General features: G+C 38.1%; 1 long non-coding RNA gene across 9 annotated transcripts in view; it reads right to left on the reverse strand.

The window, feature by feature from the left end:
- Positions 1-246: 246 nt before the first annotated feature.
- LOC137155016 (uncharacterized) overlaps positions 247-27,533 on the reverse strand; it is a 505,162-nt gene continuing 477,875 nt past the window's right edge. For all 9 annotated transcript variants that reach the window (XR_010920333.1, XR_010920325.1, XR_010920329.1 and 6 more), the window contains 2 exons: positions 10,505-10,586; positions 247-800 (listed from right to left, as the gene is read on the reverse strand). This is a non-coding gene — a long non-coding RNA (uncharacterized lncRNA). The remainder of the gene's footprint in view (positions 801-10,504; positions 10,587-27,533) is intronic.

Consider the following 27,533-nt stretch of genomic DNA (forward strand, 5'->3'; position numbering starts at 1 on the left):
GCAATACAGTCTTAGTAGAGGCTATTTGCACCTCTCAACTTGAAAAATGGTGCAGCTCCCGTGTACGTTTGTGTCAAGCATGCACTTACAATGATGGAGGAGCGAGGGGCTGTACCGGAGGGAGTCAGAATGAAGGAGCTGGTTAAAACCCTTTGACCCCACTCTGTCAAGTTAATTTTCCTCTGAGTCATACCTGTCTTTCTGTCTGTCATCTTAGATACCTCCAAAGTGCCTATCCCCGTAGTATTTAAGCGCTACACAATGATTAAAAAGCATGGAACATGCCCACAAAGGGCTTCAATCTCAGCAGCTCCTTCCTTTCCCAGTGGATGAAGCACTGTTTCCGAGGAGGAGGCAAAAGAGTATATATATTCTCTTGGCATGTGCCTGTGCTCAAATGGGTAATGAAGGTGAGCCCACAACCCTGGTATCTGGGGAATCCTATTGCAAAAACAGGGGAAAAGGGAGCAGGAGGAAGGAATAGGAACCAGCTTTATGAGCTAGCAAATGTAATTATGGACGGCTAGTGCCAATAGAAGGCAATACATTTGATTGAGTTTGCACAGTTGTAACTATTAACGGTTATTTTACTTTTAATTCTTTGTGGTAGTTGCTCTTATTCCTTCCTTACAGAAACCCTTGATTTTCACTTGCTAGAGGCCTGGATGCGCTTGTCATACCCAAAAAGGTGATTTCAGTTCTTGGATGCCAGGAAACCTTTTCACTGATCAAAACACAGCTGCACACGCTTGCTTGATCTGTTAATGGGTACCACATCTCTGGGGTATGTCTGTCTATACCTGTGAAAATAGATGTAATTAGTATAACAGATATCATATGTATATGCAAATCCAGGCGGTAAAAATGACTTGTAGTAAGACAAGGTTTTCATTTGCCAAACCTAATCAAACTATCTGAGTAGCATAATCAAACACATATGACCTATATTCAGTACACTGCCATTGTAGCGACTTCAATGATCTATCGTTTTTAACACTGTTCTTGTTTTGAAATGCAACCTTTTAAAATGTATTTTATTTTATTTTTTTTAAAGCATGCTAATTTAATTACCTGCACTCAGAACATCTCTCTCCCTGGGGCTGCGCTAAGCTATTTCCATTATTTCCCACAAGTGGGCAAGACGTATGGTGTAAGTCCACAGGGCCACATGAATTGCCATTCACTGGACACAGATCATAGATTTTAAGACAGCAAAGCCAGTAAATTGCTACCTAGTTTATATAAATTGTTTTCAGTATAAGACAGTGAGCAGAATATTTCCTTTTAGATAACCTTTCTATCTACACTGAAATGCACACAACCAGCCTTATGCCCATATAAAGAGTTTGACAACAATTTCAGTGTCTTATTATATTAGTAAATTGAATATTACAGTTGTATTTCCTCCTCCTGGTTTTTCCCCAGGTCTTCATGTCTGGTTAGATCTGGCAAGTACGAAGGTCCTGCTTGAGCAAAGAACCTAAGCACATGGTTAACTTTAAGTGTGTGAGTAGTCACATTGAAATCAATAAAACTACTCACATATTTAAAGTTAAGCACCTGCTTGAGTTCTTTGTTGGATTGAGAACCTAAATGATTAACCCCAGATCAAAAGCCCATTGAAGTCAATGGCAATCTTTCCTCTAACTTCAGAAGGCTTTGGATCAGGGCCTAAATGTGAACAATTTTGCATAATAAAACCGCCACCACCACATGTATTAGAAAGCTAGGTGTTCAGCGTTATTTATAACCCAACAAAGTTTTGTCTGAGATAAGGGCTGCTAAGTGCTGCCTTTTCTTGTAACATGAGAAATGAAAATAGATTTGCTTTACCTACATTTTTTTTTATCTGAAGACTCATTTCACAAGAGGACATTTGGAACTTTTCAATTTTATTTCCATCCAAAATGTCTGAGCAAGAAATTGTTATGGTTTTTATTAAAGCTCCAATAGTTAACCATTTTATCAGACATAGTTTTGAGTGCATGCAGATGTCTGTAACACACAGTAGTTTCTCTTTAGGATGTAACCAAATTAGCACAAAACAGGAGGGTTGTTTACTTCATCTTGGACAATTATGGGTAGATTTTCAAAAGAGGCTAGTTTCCATTTAGGCACCTAGATGAAGTCATTATCAGCGTTAAACACTTTTGAAATTCTGACCATTGGAAAAATATCAGCTTGGTACCTTGATATCACGGTGATATGTATATTGGAAATGTCTGAGATAGACAGCTAAATATGGTAGTAACTAGCTGGGCAGATTAGCTGTCAATTTAATAATACATTATGTAAAACGAAATAAATAATGATTTCATCTTACAAAATTTGTTTACACAAAGGAAAGCGGCATCCAACGAGGCTGCATCTGACATTGTTTTGTTTTCATTATTAAGAACATTTTTAGTACTATGAATTCCCTCAAAATTGGAAGTGACTGTGAATGATTTTGTGTTTCTGAATAGATAACTGTGACAGATTTCTGTATAAAGCACTATAAAAGAATGATACCTATGGTAGTTCAAACTTGTACAGAAGCAGCACTCTGAGTCATTTAGCTCTCATTGCTTTTGATGTCCTATGCGTTTGATTCTTTGCCCATAGCTGACTTCAGTGGTGCAAGAATAAGCACTATTTGCTCATCATGACCCACAGGTCCAATCTTGCGAGTGTGTCTCCTGATAGCAATGGGAGTTAAGGTCACACAGTGCCTCCTAGAAGGTGCTCTGTATTCTGCAGGATTGGGCCCATCAACCTATTTCCCTGTCAAATTTGTCTTTCACTGTTTTTACAAATTGTGATTTTCTAGCTTGCCACTGCACTTCTACTGTTGAAAAGGATGATAGTATTTGTTTGCTTCCTTGCTTGCGTGCATGAGGAAGTGAGAGGAAATAATGTACACTCTTTTTGAAGTGAGACTGCCAAGCAAGAAAATCCTATTTTCTGTCTGAGGTATTTCCAAGTCATCTATCAATCAAACTAGTATCTAAATCTACAATTCCTGGTGATGCACATGCCTTGCTTTCGGAACTATACATACAAGTTTATAATGCCGGACATGGAGTGAATAATGAATAGTTACTTAGCTGATGGCATGATGACATTTCTGATTACAGTAATACTCAGCTTCACAGATTCTCTCTTTTTTAAGCCTAAAAACCTTGACAGTGCCTCTTGTTAAGCAATAATAATTAAATAGAAACAATCGAGTTAAACTATCATGCTGGATGCATATCGGGATTGATTTTGCTCCTACAAAAAAGTCCCATTGCTTTCAGTGGTGCTTGACCTGGCCTATAATGCTCATGTAAATAGTACTTAGTGGTAATGTGGCAAATTTCTTGATCATTATTCATATAAACTTTTTTGATGCAAATTTCTTGAGGAAAACTCAGTGGAATAAAAGTGTTTACTTTATCATTAAGGTCCCAATTCAGGAGAACATTTAAACACATGCTTACTTTTAGGCATGCACTTAAGTCTCATTGATTTTGATGAGACGTACACATGAGCTTAAAGTTAAGCAAATGCTAAAGTGATGTTCCAAATCAGGATGTTTTCCTGAATTGGAACTAAATCAGGATATGTTCTAGTTCTACCACAAGCTATTGGGCGTACTGATGCAAGATTCAATGGGTGAAATGCTGTGGCCTGGGCTGCGTAGGATGTCAGACTAGATGGTCATAACAGTCCATCGGACCTTAATATCTATTCATCTAAACCTTAGCTCTATATTTCTGCTCCTGACTGTGAGCGCCCAACTTTTTCACTGTTATAATAATAATGCTAAGTAATAGTAATGGATGACAAGTACTTTGAAATCCTAGTTCATTAGTTATCAGGTGGCCACCTCCTGCATGTCCCATCAGTTCAGTGCCTGCTTTAGTTCTCCCCTTTAAAGGGTTTCAATAACTCCAATAACTCAGACTCCTTTTGCCCATTCACAGTCCTTCTCTGGTTCTGGTTTATTACATTAACACACATTCTCTAACTAAAGTCCTCAAGACCCTCCAATCCATCTATTTACTTCCTTATTAGGTCACCCCTAGGCCTTCTTTACTGTGTCTAACTCCCCAAGTTCCAGGTCTCTCTGCTAGAGCCTACTTGCTCCCCAAAGCCTCTGTATTATACTCTGGTCTTCATAGGGAATCAGCTGATCCCTGCTCAAGCGTGCCTCCTTAATAACTAATCAGGGTTGGCTGGCCCCAGGCCGTTAGCTTTTAAAAGAGCAAGCCGCCCAGTTACAGTACTTTATAAACATGTATCGATTACATTGTATATGAGGTAGGTAACTTGGGGACAAAGGCATTTATGCTACTGCACCTTTCCCTACAGTCCACCCACCGACCCTTTAATCCTCTTTGTGAGTCTGGTCTGTGCTTTTTGAACTCTTCTGCACCACACCACTATGGGGAGCATTTGGGCCTAGAGAAGTGTATGGCGCCTACTTTGGTCTAGATTTTATACATCTTCTACCCTAAAATAAAAGGATAGTCAAAGAAAGAAAGAAACATGGAGGGAAGGAGGGAAATTGTCACAGGCCCTCTGAAATCAGTAGATGATGTCAATGGGTTTATAACAATTTACACCAGCTGAGGCTCTGGCCCAGACAATAATAGAAGAAAATAAGGCTCCGATTCAACAAAGCACTTATGCACGTGCTTGGCTTTAAGGATCTGTCTAAATTCCATTCACTTTCAACACATGCTTAAGTGCTTTGCTGAGTCAGGGCTTAAAAGTCAAACATGAGAGAAGTTTAGGTGGAGTGCGCCTTACCAAGGGAAATGGATAGGTAGATTTCATCCCATAATTTTTTTTTCTAAAATTCTTAATCAGGTGACTTGAGCTCAATAGCCAACTCAGAGTTACTTGTTATGATCTAAACTCATGCAAATATTTTCCTATTTACATTTAAAATATCCTGCAACCTCTGATTTATTTCTCATGGGACACTATCAGCCGTGCACACAGTTGATCAGTTTTGGCGGTAATGGGCTGTGCCAGAAAAATCACAATTACACAATGCAATTTGGTTGCTATTACAGCCTGATGTCTCTGTAATAGGCAGCTCACTGTGGCTGCCGAAATGATAACGCACACATCTGCCTGAATAATAGTTTCAATAATATTTAAAATGACTGGCTCCTTACGATAGTTATATTATTAATAGGCTATGTCAGCCAACAACTATCTTGAAAACTCAAGAGGAAAAAAGAGACAAACTTAAAATGTCAGATGAAATAATAATAATAATATTAATACATTTAATATCTCTTGGAAAAAAGCTTATGGTGTAACAAAAATGCTGAAAGTCTCATTCAGTGCTGCATTGCACCATTAAAATCAGTGGTGTTACCCCAGCATAAAACTGGAGTAACAAAAGGAAGAAGCTGCCCCTGAATCTTTGAGTTAAACAGCGATAGCTGAGACATAAACCATAATCCAGCTGTGCACTTTAACAAAGTGGGTTTATGCATCGTCTATAACACAATGCATGAGATATTGGCTTTTAAAAATAATCATTTGGTTTCAAATTCAAGTTTCAAAATATATGACAAATTCTTGACTCTCCTGTAAAAATCCCCAAGTCATGAGCCGGTAGGATAAAAATCTTTTAATTGAAAAAAAGAAAAGGGAAAAAAAAAAGACTTGTTGATGAGTTTGCTACACTGTTAAAATGTTTAACCACTGCCTGGAGCTACAGCAGGCATTACATCTGATGTTACTATTTATTGAAGTGCCTGAAAAATACACAACAAAATGTGAGCTAGAGTATTTTGAGTTTGTTTTTGCAGAAGATGCACCAACTAAACTAAAATGTAAAATCAGACCAATTTCTTAGTGTTGAACTTCTGCAAGTAGACTGGGGGCAGGTGTATTGGGGGGATGAATAAAAACAGTTTAAAGTTGCATTTTGCTCCAAGTACAGATAATTTAAAGTTTCTCCAGGTTATATTCCTAACCAAAACACTCAATATCAAATGCTATAAGGAAATGGGTTAGAGAGAAATAAATGTGACCCTGGTGACTTGCCTAAAACTAAATTAGGGAAGGAAAAGGGCCAGATACGCCAAACCTTCAGCCCATTCTGAACCCAGGCTTTGAACACATGTCCTGAATAAAAGTCGGAAATCCTTGTTCTGCTTTTGGCTGTGGTTACGAGTTCTTTATCCAGACAGCATGCAGTGGGCTCACTGGTTTCAATTGTCTGCAGCATTCCAAAATACTTTTTCCTCCTGTGTGATTGTCTGTGCATATTTTCAACAGACATTAAGCGAATCAAATGACTTGCACTGCAGGATAAATACCTTCCAGTTAGAGACATTTCACTCTGGCTAGTCGTTATTAATTGGCTGTTGCAATTTACTTAGGTTGTGCTAATGAACACAATCACTTCATCCAGTCTAAATGCTGTTAGTGCACTAAGACAAATCCTGCCCCCTCCTTCTTGCCCGTGGAGAGCCCCAGATGTTGTTGAAAGCATTCTGCTTTGGTGAGAAAATTTGGGGACTCTATGAAGGGTGGGGAACAGCCCAGTGGCTTCCTCTGTGTCTGTGCACATTGTGGTTTGGAGGTAAGCCAAAACAGGATTGCTGAATTCACAGCTATGCAAGATTAGTCAGCTGATGCCCTCCGTGAGGGGCAGGAGCTGCAATGGTAACAGGAGCTATTGCAATCTCAGGGCTGTAGTGATAATTGAGGAGCTGGCCAAGGGGCAAATGGGGAGAATTCCTTAACCTGCTCCACAAAAAAGAATAGCTTGGAAACTTCAAACTCTGCAAAGTCAATGTAACTACATTTCCCTATCACTGTTCCTCCCTTCCTTTTGCATGTTACACCCAATAGCAGTGTCTTGTCTTAAATTAGCTCATAAGATCTTCAGGAACTGGAACAGGTCTTTTACAACGGCACAAAGTCTAACAAAATGAGTCCCCCCCCCAATTACTGAATAGGGCTTCTAGGCATTACTGGGATACAAATAACACTAATATATATAATTACCCTGTCCAAAGCCCAAGCATAGTATGTGAATGGGGAAGATTCAGTCCCAAATAATAATACATTTGATCCACCTATTTGTAGAGAATATTAATTCTTTTTTTTTTTTTTTTGGTAATTGTCCTTAATGGTTCCATATACATAAAGAATTACTTTGATGGACCACACTGCCTTGAACAATGTGAGAAACTTGCATGCACCATATAAAGCATATGATTCCATGATTCATTAAGCCTTATTTATTGCATGTGTAATTAGGCACGTCTTAGCTGAAACCAAGGTCTCCAGAAATGATAATACTTAGAACTTATATAGTGCTTTTCATCTTCAAAGTGCTTTACAAACATTAGCTAATTAACAACATAATAAGAGATGAAAGGCCAGTCTCCTTACCCATTGTGCTGTCTAGCCCTTGTATAATTCACATTTTGATGTTTTAAAATGTAAGACGCATTTTGGAGAAGGGGAACTTTACTCATTTTTTTCCAGTTAAAAATCATAAGTGTCTGTGCAAATACAATAACTAAAGAGGTGACAAAATCCCCAGCGTACTTCTTTTCTGTGTTACTATTTGTTGATCCTGGTGGATGGTAGCAATAAGTAGCTACCAGAAGTGAAGGAAGGCATAGAAATTGCAGCCACCTTCTCTGATTAATTCTTACAAACTCTATTCAGTCCACACCTGCCCATGGCACTCTGAGTCTTTCGGAGCCACCAGGATGTTCCTTATATGAGGAAGTTTTCCTTGAGACTCAGTTGCCTTTCTGTGGTTACGTAAGCCCACATTCTCCCCAGGGCAAGTCCATAACAATCAGACAACGTGGCTATTGGACTCTAGCAGATGACCAGGCTGAGAGGGGGAAAGTCTTTATTTAAACACAAAAGTCATCAAAGGAAGACAATGGAAAATACTGGCCAGGAGGTACAATTCTTTCTGTAAAAATCGCCATGTTTTCCCACCCTTCCCGCTTTACATAATTTAATGAAAGATTTTTGCAGGGCCTGTTATATTTAGGTTTCACATTTATTGGGTTACCCATAGGCATATTGATGTTAACCATGCTGAGATAGGGGTAGAGAATTTCTGGCTTATTTCTAAATTGACATTTCTTCCTGTGTGGCATGCAGACGCATGGATGATATTGTAGAGTATTTAGCTCCATAATCAGAGTCCTTCTAATTTTTATGATATGTAGACACATGGAGGGCAAAGTAAAAGAGGAACAGATGATCTATAATCCCATTCAGTATTAGTGATCAGTCTTTCTAATTATCAGTCCATTTCAATGACCATTTTGGAAACTCAGAATGGCTGTGTGTTGTCTGTGCATGTATATGGGTTTATTTAAGGATCACCTGGTCAACAGTTGACCAGACAACATCATTACAGCAGTGTATCTTTTCCCACTCCAAACAACGTCTACTGCTGCCCACTTTGGACTTCTATCATACCAAATGGCAGAGAATTTGCAGACCAGTGAAAAATATCTAAAGCAAAGCAGAGAGAGCTGGAAAAATATTACACATCCCCAAGTCTGCCCACACAAAATGCCTTAAGCAAGGAAACAATTCGGAGTGACTGGCTGTCTAGTCAGAACCTGTATTGCAAGTGACAACAAGATGCATCAAGGACCTAGAAGTGGAACATGTGCAGCTAGGCTGGACTCAGCATGCCTTCTTTAATGCAGCTGAGCAGTCCATCTTGAATCCTGAAAGCCAACAATCTTGCAGGAAAAATGGGTATATGAGATTCCATCACAAACATGGTGTCTAATTAAAACAGTTACAATTTTAAAATGCTAATGTAGAATAGAATTGTCGACGTTTTATACCTAAAGTGTGAATTCTAACTTTTCCATTCGTATTTATGTAACACTACATTTTAATTTACCTGAAGAAGTGTTGACTTGCGAAGTATTGCAAAGATTTGAAGGTACTGTTGATCATGGTAGTGCTTAGTTAAGTCTGTTATGCCGATAATCGATTATCAGAATCAAATGATACACTTCTCAAATCAGCTCTTATAATCACACTTCATAATACCATAGAAGTTACTGTAAAACTCCACCAAACAGCAGTGTTCCCTAAAATATTTATAAATGCAACCTTTTACTGCTTTCCTGTTTATAGCTTAGAATTACAGAGATCTGGAGCGAAGAATAAAGCAGTTTTTTATAAGTTTTTTATAAGAAGGAAAAATTTTTTGAAATGAGCAAAAGGGTCATTTAAATCTTGTCAATAATCTATCTAATATGATGCTTCTAGTTATTTCTGAATGGTTTGCTGTTAAAACAGTATACAGTTCTCTAATATACAGTTCTCTAAAATACAGTTCTCTAATTGTAGAACACATGCATTAGTTCTTGTAGCACATACGCATATTTCTTTTGTTGTTGTTGCTGGTTTTTTGTTTTATTTGGCTGGGAAATAAGGGGAATCAGGTTATATGCAACAGTCCTTTTAGAATTTTATAACTTTTTTCCAGTCATGCTGCCTAAGAAAAGGGTACTGTCCCATGGGCATTCTCCAGCTCCTCTCTAATAGTCATAACAGCTAGTCCGTGGACTAGTTTAACATTAACTGTTACTACCAGTGTGTCCTCCATCTGCCACCTCCAGTGACCTGGTTTATGCTGTTGTCACTGTGATATGTTCCTTATTATTTCCTTTTTTACTTATTTTCCTTATTTACTTTTCATTTGGTACGTTTAACCTGAAAAGTCAAGATCGAGAAAGGAAAACTAGATTTCAAGCTGGAAGGTAACTGAACCTATTATTTATATGAGGCTTTGATAACATTTTCCTACTTTCACCAAACCAGATGATGCTCCACCACCACCTACTTCAATAGCTTAACAGACTGTTTTTTGGAATTTAGTATCTTTACTCTGATAATGACTTGGATTAGGGTGTACATCTCCCTTTCTTATCTCTCTCAGAAGTCAGAAAAACTGTTTCAGAGCAGCTCTGTTCTTCAGTGTCCATTCTGGGTAACAGCCTCCTGCACTGTATGACATGATGTAACTTTGATTCAATAACAGAACTGCTGTCTTGTTGGAGAGATTTTGGGGCTGCCTTTTTAGAAGACATTCTTGGAGGACCCCATCTTGTTAGTTAAAATGACAAGAATGCTAGACAGCAACCCAAACAAAAAGTGACAACTCCCAACTCAAAAAGACCATTCCATCAGGGAACATTTATCAGGACAAACCCAGACAACTCCTCTTATGCCTACCATAGACAGTCTCAGTTCCTCAGCCATGGTTCAGCTTTTATAGCCCCTGACTGTTCTCCCACTAGCCACTGCTTCTTAAAAAACAACCAACCATCCCCTCAATGCACCAGAGATGGTGCATACTTGCAAAACTTCCCTTCTCTTTGTGAAGGAACACTCCTCTGGAACAAGACTCAGGGCTAAAATGGCACCTTCCTTTGTAACCACAGAGTATTCTGGGATTTAGTTCCTTTCAAACTAGTAGACAAGCATTTAGCTTTATTTTACTTACAACTGACAGATGGCTACCTATATCCTTTGCCAACCCATTTCATTTCCAGTCTGAAGAACTATGGTTGAGTGGCAGGAGCAACCTGAAAAAAAAAATGAAACAGAGAATGAGAGGGCAACAATGAGTGGCCAGCCTTGGAAAAGGACAGCGAAACAGCAAAACAGAAAAACCATTCATTCTGAAAGCAAGGTTCTCTTCATGCCCCATGGATGTTTATAAATGACACTTCTTTAGGAACTGGTTTCAATATATCTAAGGTCACCCTTTAACCCAGTGGGATTTAAGCCTTATCACACTAGCTGTTGTGCCAGAAACAGGGTTATTGACTGAACAGGTAACAGAGGATACATCCCACCATTTTTTTCTTCTGGGGTGTACAAGTAAAGCAAGGTATGTTAGGGAGATGTTTACAGAGTTGGCTTTCAGTCTCATTGGCATTTGCTGTGGCAAACATCCTATCCCCAACACTATCAAAGATCACCCAGTCTTTCAGTGGTGGCTGGGTGGTTAGTTCTAGTATGCATGCCTGGCTGTTAGAACTAGTGAGTTCAAGGTGTGAAAGCACTCATATTGGTCCTCCAACACTGCCAGGATGCATTCATTTAATTTCTTTTGCTCTTTCACTTTCACACTGAGACTCTTTGGGAGGATGAAACAATCCTTTTCTATTAGATTCTTCTCCAGATGATTACAAACAGTGTAATTATCCAGTTATCCATTAGAGGAAGCAGCAGAAACTCTGGCTCTGAATCTTATCTAAGAACTTACATGGATCCATCAATGCAGCATTTGAGCCTCCTTCTAGTATTTATAGTTATCCTCACAACAGATTTTTATCCCCATTTTACATAAGGGAAATGGAGGCACAGAGAGACTACACTGAAAAAGCTGGGAACTGAATATAGCTTTCATGAGCAAAACCACAAGACTGTCCTTCCTTCAGACCCACTTCACTTTGTCAGTACTTTCAACTTCCCTTGTAATTTCACTCCAGAAGGTAGTTTGAATGGACTTGAATGAGAGAAGTGGAAAAAAGAGATCAGAGCCAACACGCAATAATGGTAATGCTAATGCTTGTCCTTCACTCTGACTGCCTGTCACACCAATGACAAGATGGGGCTCCATGTGCTGGCAGATAGCTATCGCGAAGAGTTACTGGAGTCTCTACATTGATTTGACAAGAAGGAGTAAGCTACTTCAGTCAGGCAACTTTGCAAGTTAAGATGGTGACGGCAACATGGTTGGCTGGACTGGCAGAATATCATCTATGTGTCCATGTTTTTCCTAAGGTGTCTAGCACTATCATATCTAAGCACCAGTTTAACAATAGTGACAGTTAATGAGCTACAGATATATCTCATCCTCATTATTAAATTTGTTTTTAGGTTCATTTTCCCTTGTTTACACCTTTGCTCATCTCTTCCTCAACCATTGTGTCACAGTAGCATTTCCTCCTAGACCGAGAGTGTAGCTTTGTGACTTGTGGCAGCCGCATAGCTCCGTGCACTTGTTGATGCTTGTTTGATGGAGTTCCTTGCAGAAAAACAATACAGCCAGCCATGAGACATGTTAAAAAACTTCCAACTCAGTGCCTTTTCATAATATTTGGAATTTAACTCTGATGTGGTAGCAGTGCAACCGTTCTGTGCACCTGCTAGTTCATTCGTAGTCAGAACTGTTTGCAGTAAAGAGAGTTTCTCCAACCAGTATAACCTGGGGCAAAACCTGAAACTCAGTTAGTCTATTTTCTATGTAGTTAGTATTTAGTAAAGAGGCTGCAGTAGCATAGCTCTGTGTGTCTGCTAATACTTTTCAAGAATAAGGCTTGTGAGACTCTCTTACTGAGGCATATAATACTTCCTTATATTTTAATGTATTCTCACCAGCCTGGCTAGGACTGTCAGCTTACAGACTTATTTGTAAGGCAATGGCTTCTCTCAAGACATTTTGAATAAAGAATCAAAATAAGTTTTGGGGTTTTTTGGTCACTTGTTCTGAGCTCCTATACATGGAGACTTCCCTTCTCATTTATTTAATCTTTCAGATGGCCTGTCATATACTACCTACCATCTATTTATGTCACTCTCAGAGGATGTGTGTTGACCTTCATGACGTGTGTGTGACCCATGACATCAGTGCGAGTCAGAGCACTGGGCCTTCTAGAATTTTACCCCTGGCTTTTAAAAAAGGGATCATTCCAGGAAGGACATTCAACATTGGTCAATAGGTTCTCCTTTTATGTGATCTTTAACGAGCTCTATTAACAAGCTATTGAGACCTGGCTAACATGGAAAAAAAAAGAAAGGCAGTGTTACTTCTCAAACTATCCCAACACCTCTGCACTTAGACTCCTGGCAAAATATATTTTATTATTGGGAGTCTCATGAAAGAACCAGGATTCTGGAGGAGCTAGCATGAATCATCATGGTGACTATCTAGAGTTTATTCTATATAATTTTTGTTTGAATTATTCTAGAATGGGAGTTGGCTGGTTAGAGCATTAAACTGGACACAAACAGCAGTGCTTTTGCCTTGACACTTGGGAGAACTTGCTCATGGCTCAGTCAAACTCTTGGCAGAGGAAATGGCATTTAGAGTAATCCACAACTCCTGCAGAGACACACTAGTGTGGAGACAGACTGAAATGCATCTAGTTTGAAGATTTATTAGTTCAATTACTGTTTTGTGATCAGAGGCACTAATAAATTATTAGATATGCTATTGGGAAACCGATTGTTGATGAAAGGAAGAAGGCTGGCTTCTTGAAACATACATAAACAGTGCTATGGCTAAGTTCTGGTTGATGTATATTTGCTTTTATTATTTTCTTGTATAACTTCTGTTGTTAATATTTGCATATATTGGTGAAAATAAGTTACTTTATGTTCTTCTGTTTGGTTGTGTGTGTGGCATTGAAGAAAAAGATATAGAAAGTTACTTTAGGGCCTATTTTGGTCTGCCTTTAAGTCAATCTTAATTATAAGCAATGACTACAAAAAAATAGTTTGGGAAACATATTGAGCCCCATTCTGCTCTGACCAAAATGGAAACTGGTAGTAAACACCACTGACATCAATGAAGTTACACAAATATTGTGAGTGAGAGAAGAATCATGTCTTTTGCTTTGAGGTGTTAGAGGAGTGGGTGCTGAGTACAGCACAAAAATTAATAAAGAAACCATGAGTTATTTGCTACACATTAAACTAGTACTTGTGGTGACAACCAGAACCCTGACACAGCACACACTTTATGGTGTCTCAAGGCAAATTGGGAAAATATAGATGGTAAATAAAGAGCCCTCCAAAAAATATATTCAGCCACATTGGGCCAAATCACTTTGGCCAGATTCTGCCACCCTTACTCATGAGGAGTAGTACTTTACCCCTCAAGGAGTCCCACAGGGCACTACTGAACATGACAAAAGATGGCGGAATCTGGCCTTTTAGTAACATTGTTCTATTGTGCAGTGTTATCTACTATGGCTGTAAAATGCTGTTGCATTTTTTATAGGGATGATTCCTTCAGGAAAAAGGAGTTTTTACTGTATGGAAGACAAAATGATAATACATATCCATGCCAAGAATTGTGTGAGAATAACATGAGCTGTTCACCGTCTCATGCTGCACTGGGAAATTTACTCCCAGACACACCTTGACTGAGGAAAAGCAGATGGGGAACCGTAAGAAATAACTTGCTTCATTTGATAATAAATTTGCTTTGCAGAAATACACTACAATGCACGAGGGAATACAGTTTCCCAAGGCTTAAACTTACTTTTTCCAATGAGCATGAGACTAGACAGTTTTTCAAAGCAGCTGCAAGTAGTATTCCTCTAATGGATAATGATCGTCTCTAAATGCATGGTTTTTGCTTATGTCACACTAGAACATTTTTGAACACCGACACAGCAGGCCTCAATGGTCCTGTTAACTTCCCCAATGTAAATACCACAGCAATTATTATAAAGAAATATTTACATGCAGGGAGCTGAGACACAACTAGTTGGAAAATGACTGCTTACAGAAATAAAGGAGTCATCCGATGAAAATCAGAAAGAGAGGTCTTATTTACTACTCAAGTCCTGCAACTACCATAAAAGTGGACGTTTTAAGGAACCTTACTAGCTTGTCCAAGTTCAGGTTTACAGAAGCATCAGTCATAAGGAAGTGAGACCAGGTTTAGAACATCATGATATAGACTTTTGAAATGCCTATTCTCAGAGTCCAGAAACACAGACTTGGTAAGTTCTAAGAGCCCTCCAAAGCCAGGGCATTATCAGTTAGTTCCTGCATGTACCACATTCTTTCAAATTACATGTTTATCATTGAACAAATCATGCATGTAGAAAAATTTGCATATAAAGGCATAGGAACTAATCCCCACAAAGGGCAGACCTGAACAGTATCAGGGACACAGAGAAGGTGTACCTTTATGTTTGAGCAAGTCAGAAGTCATAGCCAAAGCAAAGCATGAGAGATCCAAGGCTGATGAATTTTGCCTCTGGAACTAAAATTAGCCTATGCCCTTAGAGTGAGTTGCAAAAACTTTCCAAATGAATTACTTGTGAATATAATGAGAATATGGGGTGAACATAGCTGAGAATTTCTGCTGTATTCCCATCGTAAATTATTATAGTTAGATTAAAAGTTCTCACAGAAATGGATTTATTATAGTAATGTGTTACAGAGTTTTAGAAAAACATTTTGAATGGTCCGTTTTATAAATGTCTTCAAATCTAAAATTCACTATTGGCTATATGAACTCGAGATCACAGACTAGAGTACTCAGTGAAAGCTAAAGAAATCTGTGTTGCTTTTGTTTCTTTCATAATAGTAAGACAGATTCTCAGTTGGTGTAGATCAGTGGAGCTCCACTGACTCCAGTGAAGATATGCAGATATGTGTTGGCTGAGAAATTGTTTAAAGCAGATATGTTTGCTTAAGAAAAAAATATTAAAGGGCAACATTTTGCAGCAGTCTTAGATATATTGTAGGTGAATAATGAAAATCAGGGTGAAAAGGAGCCCCATGCAGAGAAGAAATTCAGTTCTGCCAGTTAAGTAGGAAATGTTTTATGCGCGAGTAATAATGCAGTTTATGGTTTTCTTGTAATGCATTGTCCTAACTTTAATCTTGCATCATTTATCAAGATTCTCTTTTGTATTACACTAATGGGTTGCTTTAAAAGAGCCATGAAAAAAATAATCTGCACCTTAAGCAAAACTAGCAAAATCACCATTTGTTTTTTTCCTCTAACAAGAAAAAAACCTTCCACTCTTTACTGGAGATGAGTTTGGAATCTGGATAAGGTAAATCATGAAAAAATTCAGATGCTTATCTGAATAATCCATATTTCTTGGGCCAAATTCATCCTGATGTAAGCAGGCACAACTCCAGTGAAGATGATGGAATTAGGCCCATTTACACTGAGGATTAATTTTTTTCTTAAGTCTACAAATATGGCATGAAATTTTACCATGAGTCATACCACTAAATTATTTAAGATCAGTGAGGCTGTGTGGGCATGGGGGTTGGTTTTGGCTCTTACACTGCAAGTGCCTTATTCTGATTTCACTTACACGGTTGGAATAACACACCTTACACATATAAAACTGGTATAAGCAAGTTCAGAAACAGGTGCTAAAGTGTGTGTGTGTGTGTGTGTGTGTGTGTGTGTGTGTGTGTGTGTGTGAGAGAGAGAGAGAGAGAGAGAGAGATTTCTGACATATCAATTGCTTCTGTGTCTGAGCAAAAGCCCCAAGCAATAGCCTACTGTGCTGTATTTCATATTTTCTGGGTCCAGTCCCAGTAAGGCACTGGAAAGGAATATCACATATCCAAACCTTTCAAATTTGTTTGGGGTCAAGTTTGATACTAAAATGTGTTGGAGTTTCAAGAGCAGTGATTCTCATTTTATCCAGATTTCCTGGCCCAGACTTTCTTTGTATCCAGGGCACTCTTGCTATCTTTGCTAAAAAAAAGTAGGTTTTGTTCATTGAAAAGGAAAATTGTTGATCACTGAGGAGCCATGGAAGTATTATGTTAGAGTTCAGTTTGCTTTATCCCTTGGTTAGGGATATTAGGTTAGAATCCTACTCACAAAATATATGCCAAAGTGGAAGGTACCGGAGAGAAGTCTGCAAATAGTTAAAAAATAATTAAGTGAAATACCTTATCCAAATTAATTCTATTTGTATTTATATCTCAAAATATTTGATGGGGAGGACTGGAGGAGGGAGAAGAAATGTAAAGGGCAGCCTTCGCTATACTGCTTCTGCTTGGCTTTGGGGCTAAAACCAAGTGAAAGTTCTAGTTTTATACTGACAATCATCTTTTGAGTATTTGGGGCCCAATCCTCTATCTACTGACTTCACTAGGAAGAAAAGAGCTGGGCCTTACATCTGCAATGAGATAGCCTTATCAATCTAATGAGCATGTTCATCCTATAACTACTTTGATCCTGTTGCTATGGGAAAGGAAGCTCCAAGAAAGAAACAAAAATGTCAGTCTCATAGGGATGTTGTGAGTCTTAATTCATTACTATTTGTAAAGTGCTTTAGGATCCTCAGGGCTTGTCTACACTTATAACACTACAGTGGCACACCTGCACAGTTGCAGCGCCTCAGTATAGACATTACCTATGCCAACAGGAGGGGTTCTCTCCTCTGTGTGGGTAATCCACCTCCCTAAGTGTATGTCTTCACTGACTGCGGCAAATTTGCCGCTGTCAGATAGATTCTTTGGGATCAATTGAGTGGAAGTGGAGACTTGCTCAATCGATCTGGAAATCAACTTAATAAATCCACCCCCGGAAAAAGAGTAACGCTGCATTGATGGGAGGGCATTTCCCATTGGTGCAGCACAGTGGGGATGCCATGCTCATTAGAATTTAGGAAGTTGATGGGAGATATGCAAGTTACTCTACGTAGCTTGTGTATCTCCTGTTGACTGCCCTCGAATTTCACGGTAAGTATAGACCAGGCCCAGGAGGCACTTCCTAGGTTGATGGAAGTTCCACTGACATAGTACTGTCTACACGGGGAATTAGGTCAGCTTCATAACGCCACTCAGGAGATTTTTCACACCTTTGGCTGACTTAGTTAAACCAACCTAATTTTCTAGTGTAGACCAGGCCACAGATAGAAGGAGGTGTTGTAGAAGTAAACCATACTAATTATTATTACTATTATAATATCTCAGCTCCTGTTTTTCTCCTGTGAACATCTCATGTAATGAAAGTTTCTCATATAATTTACATTTATGGAAGTCTCATTGACATCAGTTGGAATAAAATGAGTTCAAAATAAGTGTAGTCTATGCCTCAAAAGAAAACAGTGTGTAGTAATAGAGTTTAATAAATATATTTTGCAACAAATTCTCTCATTAAGGAAAATGTAGGGTATTTCATAAAAATGTTGATTTTTTTATGGCTTTCTTTAATGGTGACAATGTTTAAAAATGTTATTTATATCATTAAAAGTTCTGATTTCCCTCTCCTCTCCCTCCCCCCAGGAAATTCACAGATGGGTCCATTCTCCCCATGTTTATTCTTAATCTAATGATATAGACTTGTTCACTTTGTGTTTGATACAGGCAGTTGGCTTACTGGTAACACATAAAGTGCAGCTTTTATCACATGAACTTTCTGCCCCCATTTAATTTGCTAACATGTATGTGCAATGACTAAATATTTGTAATATATGGAATGCATTATCACTTATTTTACTGCTCCCTCCCAAACAACACTTCCTTTCTTTAGTGGCTTCCTGAAAAGTTTGTGGATTGAAATAAATCTCCCAGTTCTAAAGAACTGAAACTCTTTCATACTTATATGACTTAATCCAAAAATAACTATATTTTTAGTACTTAAGTTTTCATTAAAATTTACAAACACCCTTGTCTATACATTGATTTATTGTTGTGTTAGGTAAAACTACACACAGTGTATAAAATACTGTGTTACTCCACTTGTAGTCTGATCTTACACGTTATCAGTGATTGCAAGTACATTTTATAGCCCCAGCTGCTGAATCGAAAAGGAAAAAAAAAAAGGTGATACAAGCATCAATCTCTAGGATAAAATCAGACCACTTTCTACCACAGTTTGACCTTAGTGATGCCTTTGGATAGTTTTACTTGTCTAAGTCCTCACAACAATTACCAAGGGACAGTTAGAAAATGCAGCTTTAATGGTGAGGGCTGGAATTACTAGCTGCATCAAAGACTTAAACCCCAACCCTAGAGATTTCCAAGCATAGGAAGAATTTGATGTAACTCTGATACTGCTATAATAAATAAATGGAATAAGGCTGCAGACACCATTCATGTATTTTGTGTTCTTTATAGTCTGTACCCCTGAACTCTGTAGTGTCATTAGCAGATAAAAATAAAAAAGCTAAAGATAATTAGACCTTAGGATATATGCTATAGTTTGCTATATTTTATTTATAGCACAAGCAGACACAGTTAATTACAGGTCACAGAAATGTTAATTTATGTCATAACACAAGTTGCAGTCCAAGAATGAAGCCAGTTTATTTTTGGACTGCCACAATTTATCCTTACAGCGCTTCTGTTAATTCCAAATGCCACAATTATCCTAATAGAGCCTCTGTTAATTCCAAATCCCACTGCATGTTAATAGAACGCAGTACATGCAGAGAAATTCAGTAGAATACGTGTTTCTTGCCAGCCTATTTCACAGTCCTGAATACAATATTCAAATCAAAATAACCAAAATAATGCATCATCTGTGATACAATACACAAAAGGTTAAAAAGAATGGGGTGAAAACAATCATTTTCAGGCTATTTTGAACAAAAAGCAACTGGATTTATAGTAGAAATATATTTTAAAATCCTATTTGTTTAGAAGTAACAGAATTACCTGTTAATTTATATAAAACCCTTTTTAAAAAAAGCAGTCTTTTAAATTTTTAATTCTAATGACCTAGAAAAGAAATATAAAATATACTTATATATGGCATATAGCAAAAAAAAAAAAAAAAAAGGTAGAAAGATAGTAACCCTTTAAGCTATTCTAATGTACATAGGATGATTATTAAGATAAACATTATGTGAAGAAGGCTGGAGTTAATTATGTTACTTATAATCAGACACTGGTCACCCTACAACTTATAATTTATGGCCCCCTAATTTGCATTTATTATTCAAAGGTATTCAATTTTCAGGAATTGTAAAATAACATGATTTGAGCAGTTATAAAGATGACATGCATTTAACTAACTTCAAAACTATATTTCAATCTTTTCAAAACACACTAAATATTCTCCTGCAGTTTGTAATTGTTGCTGTAAAATAGTAAAGTCATTTTTGGAAAGGAAATATCACTATTTTCAGTAGAAGTTATCCATTTGTCAAATCTTACACAAATACATGAAAGCAGTAGGGCAATACACATGGACATACAAAATTTGTAGTCTAAGTCTGATTCAGCTGAGGAGGAAAAATGCATACAAACTATAACTTCCCTCTAAGGAAAAACTGGCAAGATACTTTGCTTTGTATTAAGATCTGACTATCATTGAAGAACAGACAATTCATTTCTTATGTACAATGCTAAGAACTGCAGGTCTGTTTTATCGCCAGTGATAAACATAACTTTTGTATTCACACATCACTTTTCTTCTGAGGTAAAAAAAAAACAAAAAAACCCAAATGAACCCAACCCTGTTGCAGAATTTGGAGCTCTTTAACAACTGTATTAACACAGACATTTCCAATGATTATTTTCATCCAATGTTTCTGCTGCTAAGCCAGTCTGGGCCTTTCTAAATCTCTAATAAACAACTTTTTGTATCTCTTCACTCCAGATTTAATTTTATATAATGAAAGGGGAGCTCTCATCAGAATACAGGAGAAGCCCTTCCAACACAATCCCCCTATGAGGCTATATACGGTATCTAGAATATGTATTTTGAATAGGGGAAAACAAGTCTTAATTTCTATTGGATATATATCTGAAATAATTCATTACACATCTTGAATATGTCACAGTATTAAACACTTATGGACTGCTCATAACGGTAAGAACATGAAACTCCCATTGAAGTAAATAGGGTTTCGGAGTACTCTGTTTTTCTCAGAATCAGGATGTAGACGAGAGACAATCTCAGATGATCTTGGTTTAGAAATAGTATTAAAGTACTTATTGTTGTTATAACATGACTTTACAGCCTACTGAACAAACATCCATTTTCTGCCGCAGAAAATTATTTAACAATTTTGTTTACTTCAACACATATTCCTAACGTCTGTTAATTCTACTTTTTTGCCCACAATGTTGGGCTCTAAGAAAGATCATAGGGTTTTTAAGAGAGAAATAAATTACATTTACAAACAGTGCTGTTGCACTGTGACTGAGAAGCAGAAATGCAACAATATTAATGCTTTACTTTTAATAGCTCACTACACCCAGTTAGCCTACTTGCAGACAGGAAAACTAAAACAAAGATCAAGACAGCTGAAAAGCCATCCACTGTAACAAAACCTTCCTGGATAGCTTATATTGGAACAAGTTTCATTACAATCACAAAACTCACCTCTTTCACTTCCACTGCTGATGTCTTCTCCAGCACGGTCTGTTCCCATGTGCGTGCCTGAACTTTATTTGCTTGTATAGCATCTGTCTAATTTAGGTCCAAATTTTGCCCTTTGTATCAGCGTGCAGCTTCATCTGGAGACAAGGGGTGAAATCCTGGCCCCACTGAAATCAATGAGAGTTTTGCCATTGACTTTAAAGGGGCCAGGATTTCATCCAGTGGGAGTTCTGTGTATGCCTCTGAGAGAAGAATTTGACTCTCAGTGTAAGCTCTTTGGGGCAGGGAATGTATCTTCTTACATGCTTATATGTGCTTAGCGATATATAAATAATAAATACTAATAAACTTTGGACTGAACCCCGTGGTACATTAGATAGGCCTTCACCCCCTCATCTGCAAAAGCTTTAAATATAAAGGGACTGTTATTTTTGGAATGATGAAAGACATTTATTTATCTAAAATGCCAATTAAGATTTGATTTATTTCTATAACACATTGGAATCTTTAGGATGACAGGCCCTAAAAAAGGATTACTAAGTACTGTACAATAGCTACAGTTAGAACAGATTTTGTTTTCAGAACAATCTCATAACACATCTGTGCTTCTGTCAGTGAAAGTATAGTTACTGTGTGTATTCATAGTAATAGTGATTATTTATATAGCTTCACTTGTGTGCACAGAAGTTTACAGATAAATACGATGGTAAGGTGCCTGCCCTGAGAAGCTGAAAATCTAAATAAGGCAGACAATCTAGCAAAAAAACCAAAACAAAACAAAACAAAAAAAACAGAACAGATGAATGGGAAGCGGAGGCAATGGAAAATAAGGGGAAAGGGAAACTGATCTTGAGAGCATTGTTTGCAAGGAATCCAGATCAGTTACTATTTTGCAGTGTCCTGGGGTTTGTTTATTTTATTTTTATTTTAGACACAAGAGAGGAAGGGCCAAATGTAGGTGTAAATCCACAGAAATCAGGCACGCTGAATTACAATGGGGATGAATTTTGGCCTGGAGCATACATCACCAGAATTGAAAGTAGGCTGGGAAAGGCAGCTGATAAAAGTTGTATTTGGAGGAGGGATCTGAAGGAAGAACATTTTATTTTCGCCTGGATCTATCAATAGAATAACAGAGTGTTCTAAAGAAGGTGCTTTCAATTTTATTTTATTTTATTTGGAGGGGCAGAAGGAGGAAGGGAAGCCAAGAATCCATCACTTATTTTAAATGAAGTTCTGTGTACTTTTTGCAGCAGCTTTTCAGATAAATAGTGTATAATTCTTAGAAAGTCAGTTTGGCATTGCTGCTGTTTGATTAGGGAACCACTCTTATGACTTCCTTCTGGTCTGGAAGTGGAATTATCTTCTGCAGTCAATTCATCGGCTTAGTTTTTGTTGCTGTTCTGACGAACATTTCACTGCTTGGCTGAATCAAGATCACCAGTTTCCTATTACAGTTTTTGTTTTGTTATTGTCCCATCCTTGAGTCTGATTTCAGCAGGTTTTGACTAATCCAGTTCTCTGAATGCTAAACAGAATACAGTAAGTTTTATTAATGCAAAACAAAATGATTTCATGAATAAGTGATTTTTGGTTTTTTTTAAGCTGATTGGGTCAGTAAGCTCCATGTAGCCAGAACAGTCAGTTTCTGGCTGTAAATGTGCTGAATGGCAGTCCCTCTTGGGGAAAACACAGAGAGAAGCGATTTAGTAATCTTGCATTATTGAACTAGTATATGACACTGGGACTACAGCTCCCTTTTGATAGGGTCTGCTGTTTGCAGTGGCTATGACAATGAGCAGTGCTGTGGAATAGCCAATTTCTGATGCAGATGAACACAGAATAAGGACATAAGAATTTTAGGGGGAGAGGGGAGACTATTCAACCATCTAGCTTTTTTGAATGTACGTCTAATAATCAGACCAATGCAAATCAAACGAAAAAAGGATCTTCCAACCCAAACATTCCGCTCCCATTCCAGAGATCCATGGTTTACATTAAATACTGCACAGGATTTGAAGTGTGAAGTCATTTTTGAAGGCCTCTCTTATGCACTTGCCCAAAAGAAATAAGAGTAAAAACACAGAATTCTTCAAATTGATCTGATATTGTGAGCTTGTGCTCCTATTCAGAGCGACTAATTGGATAATTTAGCCATAAAACCAACCTAAACAATGTTACTCTGTTGAAAGTCCACCTTTCTGCCAAGTTGGCAGCCAGTTAAAGTAAGATAATTTGAACTTGTATTTGCAAAGTTTTGTCTGAAAACCAGGGTCATTAAGAGTATTTTTGTAATATACTAAATGAAAGCATTAACCAAAAATGTTCTATTCAACAAAGGAGAGCCTCAGCATTGAACTCTTTGGTTAAGTAAATATCCAGATAAACTGTAAAGCCCAAAAATTCCTTCTCAAAAGTAAGATGAAGATGTTTTAGTTCTTTGAACTGGAAGAATAAGTCACTAGAAGAGTAAGAGGAAGCGTGGAGCAAAAGAAGGAAGCTGAGCCAGAAAAGGCAGAGGTAGCAGCCTATTTCTCTTTGTTATCAAGTGAAATGACTCCACAAATATGACAATAAATCACTGCAGGAATCAATCTGAGTGGAGGCAACTGCTTCATGCTGATAATGCATCAATCAATATTTAATGTTTACACTTTAATTAATCCGCACGTAGGAAGCATTCTTTCAGTGACAAAAAAGTGATGAGAAATAAAACACCTTTTATATCAAACAGCGACGAATGGCTGCCTATCTGTTAGGCTTTGATTGGGCCCTCAATTGATCATTGTAGCCTTTTTCGATTGCACCAGTGTACAATGTCACATTTGGGTATAAAACAACACTGGCTATGTGGGGAAAGGAGAGGGAGGAGGGGGAGCTTCAGAATCTGGTTTTGGATGATTACAACTTAATCAGAACAAAGGAAGGCTGATACTGAAGTACGGATTCTTTGAAAAGACAGAGCAGAGGCAAATAAAATATAGGATTTTCAAGATTTGTGGCAGGCACCTATCTTAACAGACTTCTGTTGTGTTCCACAAATGGTGATATATAGCTCTTTAGAGAGAGAAAAAAATCTGCAACTAATGCAAACAAAATTGTCATCTCTGACACATTTCTTATGAAAACTGCCAGTGAAGATACCCTTTTATTTTGTTGCTGTTCATTTGTGATAGCATGCATGTGCAAGGTGCTGTACAAACATAAAGGAGGGCACAATCCCTCTCCCAGAGAACTTACATTTTTTTTCTGCCCAATCTATTACATTTTTGTGACCTATGATTTCTTTCTTTTAAATGTCTGACTCAATGTTCACTGAGGTCAGGAGAACAACTGCTATTGACTTCAGTGGGCATTGGATTGGTCTGCAGATAAACAGTACTGCGACAAATGATAATTAAAGATACCTGAAAAGATCATGACACTAATATCAAAAGCTTTTAGCTTATTCTTTAAAAATCCCTCTCTAGATCCTTTCTCCTTTGTTTTCATTTTATTTTTTGTTTAATTTTCCAAAGCATAACATTAATTAAGATAGATACAATACAATACAATAGATACAAGAATATATTTTTTACAAAAATATATCTTTCTAAAGCTAAACTCAAATCCAAAGGTTTGGCTCTGGATCTAGATTCAAACTTCTCCAAAATTCAGATAGTTTGAGTCCTAGGTTTTGGTTTGGCCTGTTACAAAATCTGCTATAGAATAGAAAAGAGCCTTGTCATGGCATCGTAAGCTTTTATATAGCATGCCCTACTGAAATTAAAAATTAAAGAATAACTAAGTGTCGACTCTAAATTATTTTCACTGAAGAACTTTGGCAGTTTATCAAACATCAATGGGGAGGTTCTGTTTAAGATCTGGTAACAACGTATGATGAGCCAACCTTTGGATTCAGATTTGGATCTAAACTTTCCAGAAGATTGGGATGTTGGTTTGGGCCTAACTCTAATACTCATACCAAAAGAGAAGTGATAGCAAAGTTATAAACACAAAGAAACCTGAACACAGTACTCCTAGGCTATGTCCACACTACACCCAGAATGGACTACAGAGGTGGGAACTGCAGCATGCGATCAAGTGCTGTGCTGTAACTGCCTGTGTGGATGCTACTGGCACAAACTAAAAGGTATCAGGTTTTGTTTGTAGAGGACTACGTTAACACAGACTATGTTAACAGGAACTAGGTACCTTTAATTTATGCCAGGAGCACCCTCACGGGGCAGTTACAGTGCAGCACTTGGGTGTGCACTGCAATTCACACCCCAGTCATCCGAACTGCAGGGCCTCGCAGTCAAGACCTTATACTTGGATAAATACAGGCCAAATATTTTTGGATTCCACCTGTGTGCCATTAGCATCCAGAGACAGTCTTTTCATGATTCACCAAATTGCTCAAGCCATTGCACAAATCCATGACTAACGTACAGAAGTATTAGCTTTGGAAGTGTTAACGTTTTAAATTCTAGGCCTGATCCAGCAAAGGCCAAGGACTGTTGTTAAGGTCATGACTAGAACAAGGTTAAAAAAAGAACTAGATAAGTTCATGGAGGATAAGTCCATCAATGGTTATTAGCCAGGATAGGCAGGGATTGCTGTTTGCCAAAGGCTGATGGGATGAATCACTTGATAACTGCCTGTTCCATTCATTCCCTCTGAAGCACCTGGCACCTCTGAAGACAGGACACTGGGCTACATGGACCATTGGTCTGACCCAGTATGATCTTTCTTATGTTCTTAAAGCATTAAAGCATGAATGGCAACATGAAACTTTCATTTCTTCTTTACAAGATTTGAAATCCCATAACACACTGTGTTGTAAGTGTTTGCAACAGGGTTATCTACTCACCATTGAGACACCTCCTTGTCGCTGTGTCTGGGGAACAGCTCCACCTGATCTGATGCCCCTTTCCATCTGTCGTTTGCCCAGTGACCCTTCTCACACTCGAGAAATTGGAGCGCTTCTCTTCAGGACTCGGGATGCTTCCTCTACATAGCTTGACACTCTGGCCAGGTCACTATAGTTTTTCCCTTCCAGGGTATCAAAGTATCATTGGACTCGCTGACTGGGTACTCTTCCCAGCAGTCTCCCAATTCAAGGCAATGCCTCTTCCCAAGTGGCTGGTAGGGGAACCTGGACCTACCTTCTACTCTGGGTTCAAGCTCAAGGACCCTTGAATCAGTATCTAAGGTCTGCACGATCCCAAACCTTGATGCTGTTTCTCTGAGCCTTTTCCTACTTTACCTCTATCAAGCTTCTGCTTCATCACCCTTTTTAGTAAACCCTTTCTTCAGGGCTAGGATCCCAGGTTTTCTACTAGTCTCCTGTGTTTTCTCCTTTCCCTCTCTAAGCCCAGAGAACTACTGCAGATTCCACCCTGCAGACTCCTTCCACCCAGATGTCCTGGCCTCATACCAGCCCTGCCTGCTCCTGTCCAGCTGGCTCCATCCTCAAACAGTGCATGCTTATCAAGCCTAACTCTCCTTCAGGTGTGGCCTATCGGGTTACTTAGCCCCCTTCTGACCCAGATAAACCCTTTTCTGGCTAGTGGGAGGTGAACAATTTTCTTAAAGGAAATGAAAAAAAATATGAAATTCAACTGAAAATGTAAAAATGAAACCATTCTTAGGTAAAGTCTCTAAAAATCAATGTTAATAAATTCAGACGCCATTTCCTGTGATGATGTATTATACCAATATATATTTTATTTTTCACATAAAACGTCATGTTTAGATAAAGAAAAAAGCTATAATTTCACCAGCTTTGTAGAAAATGTTTTACCAGTATGTGCTCTGTCAAATCCATGGGTACACCTCATAAATAGCTTTTCAGCTGATTTTACTAACAAAACATGCAAAATGGACACACCACAGCCACACCCACACCAAGGAAAGAGTTGAGTCTGTAGTTTATGTTTTCCATAAAGCCCTTTCCCCCTCCCATGCAAATTAGATGCACACGCTAAAAAGGGCAAAGACAAAAGAGAAGAATAATCTATTGTGATCAACTAAATACTTATAGGGAAAAAAAAGAAAACGCTACTACATGCACATCTGAATGCCTTACGACGTCTTTAACTTGCATAATTAATGTTTATGGAAGGAAGACCCACTTATTACACGTGGAACCAGGGTTACTCTCACCATTACACAACTCACCAACACCCTCCCTGCCCTCAAGGAAATAATGCAATGCATTTTCTGTACTTAATACTGTCACTGAGAGACAGAAAAACAAACGATTACATTTTCTGAGGATCTTATTCTCTAGATCTGTATAGGATCCCATGGCACCCAAGTGAAACATTAGCCCAAATACATATAAGGTCAAATCCTGTGCCCTGGAATTTGGCATGAGTTTCTGGAAGCTGAATAGTCTGGCCTACAGAGACATTTCTGATCCTGAGGAGGTAACTCCTTTAATATGGCGACAAAGCTTCACACAAATATGCAGCCCCGGTATCTGCCC

The sequence above is a fragment of the Emydura macquarii genome, unplaced genomic scaffold, assembly GCF_026122565.2.
Source record: "Emydura macquarii macquarii isolate MOO-44397 ecotype Brisbane River unplaced genomic scaffold, CSIRO-AGI_Emac_v2 contig_295, whole genome shotgun sequence".
Lineage (NCBI taxonomy): Eukaryota > Metazoa > Chordata > Testudines > Chelidae > Emydura > Emydura macquarii.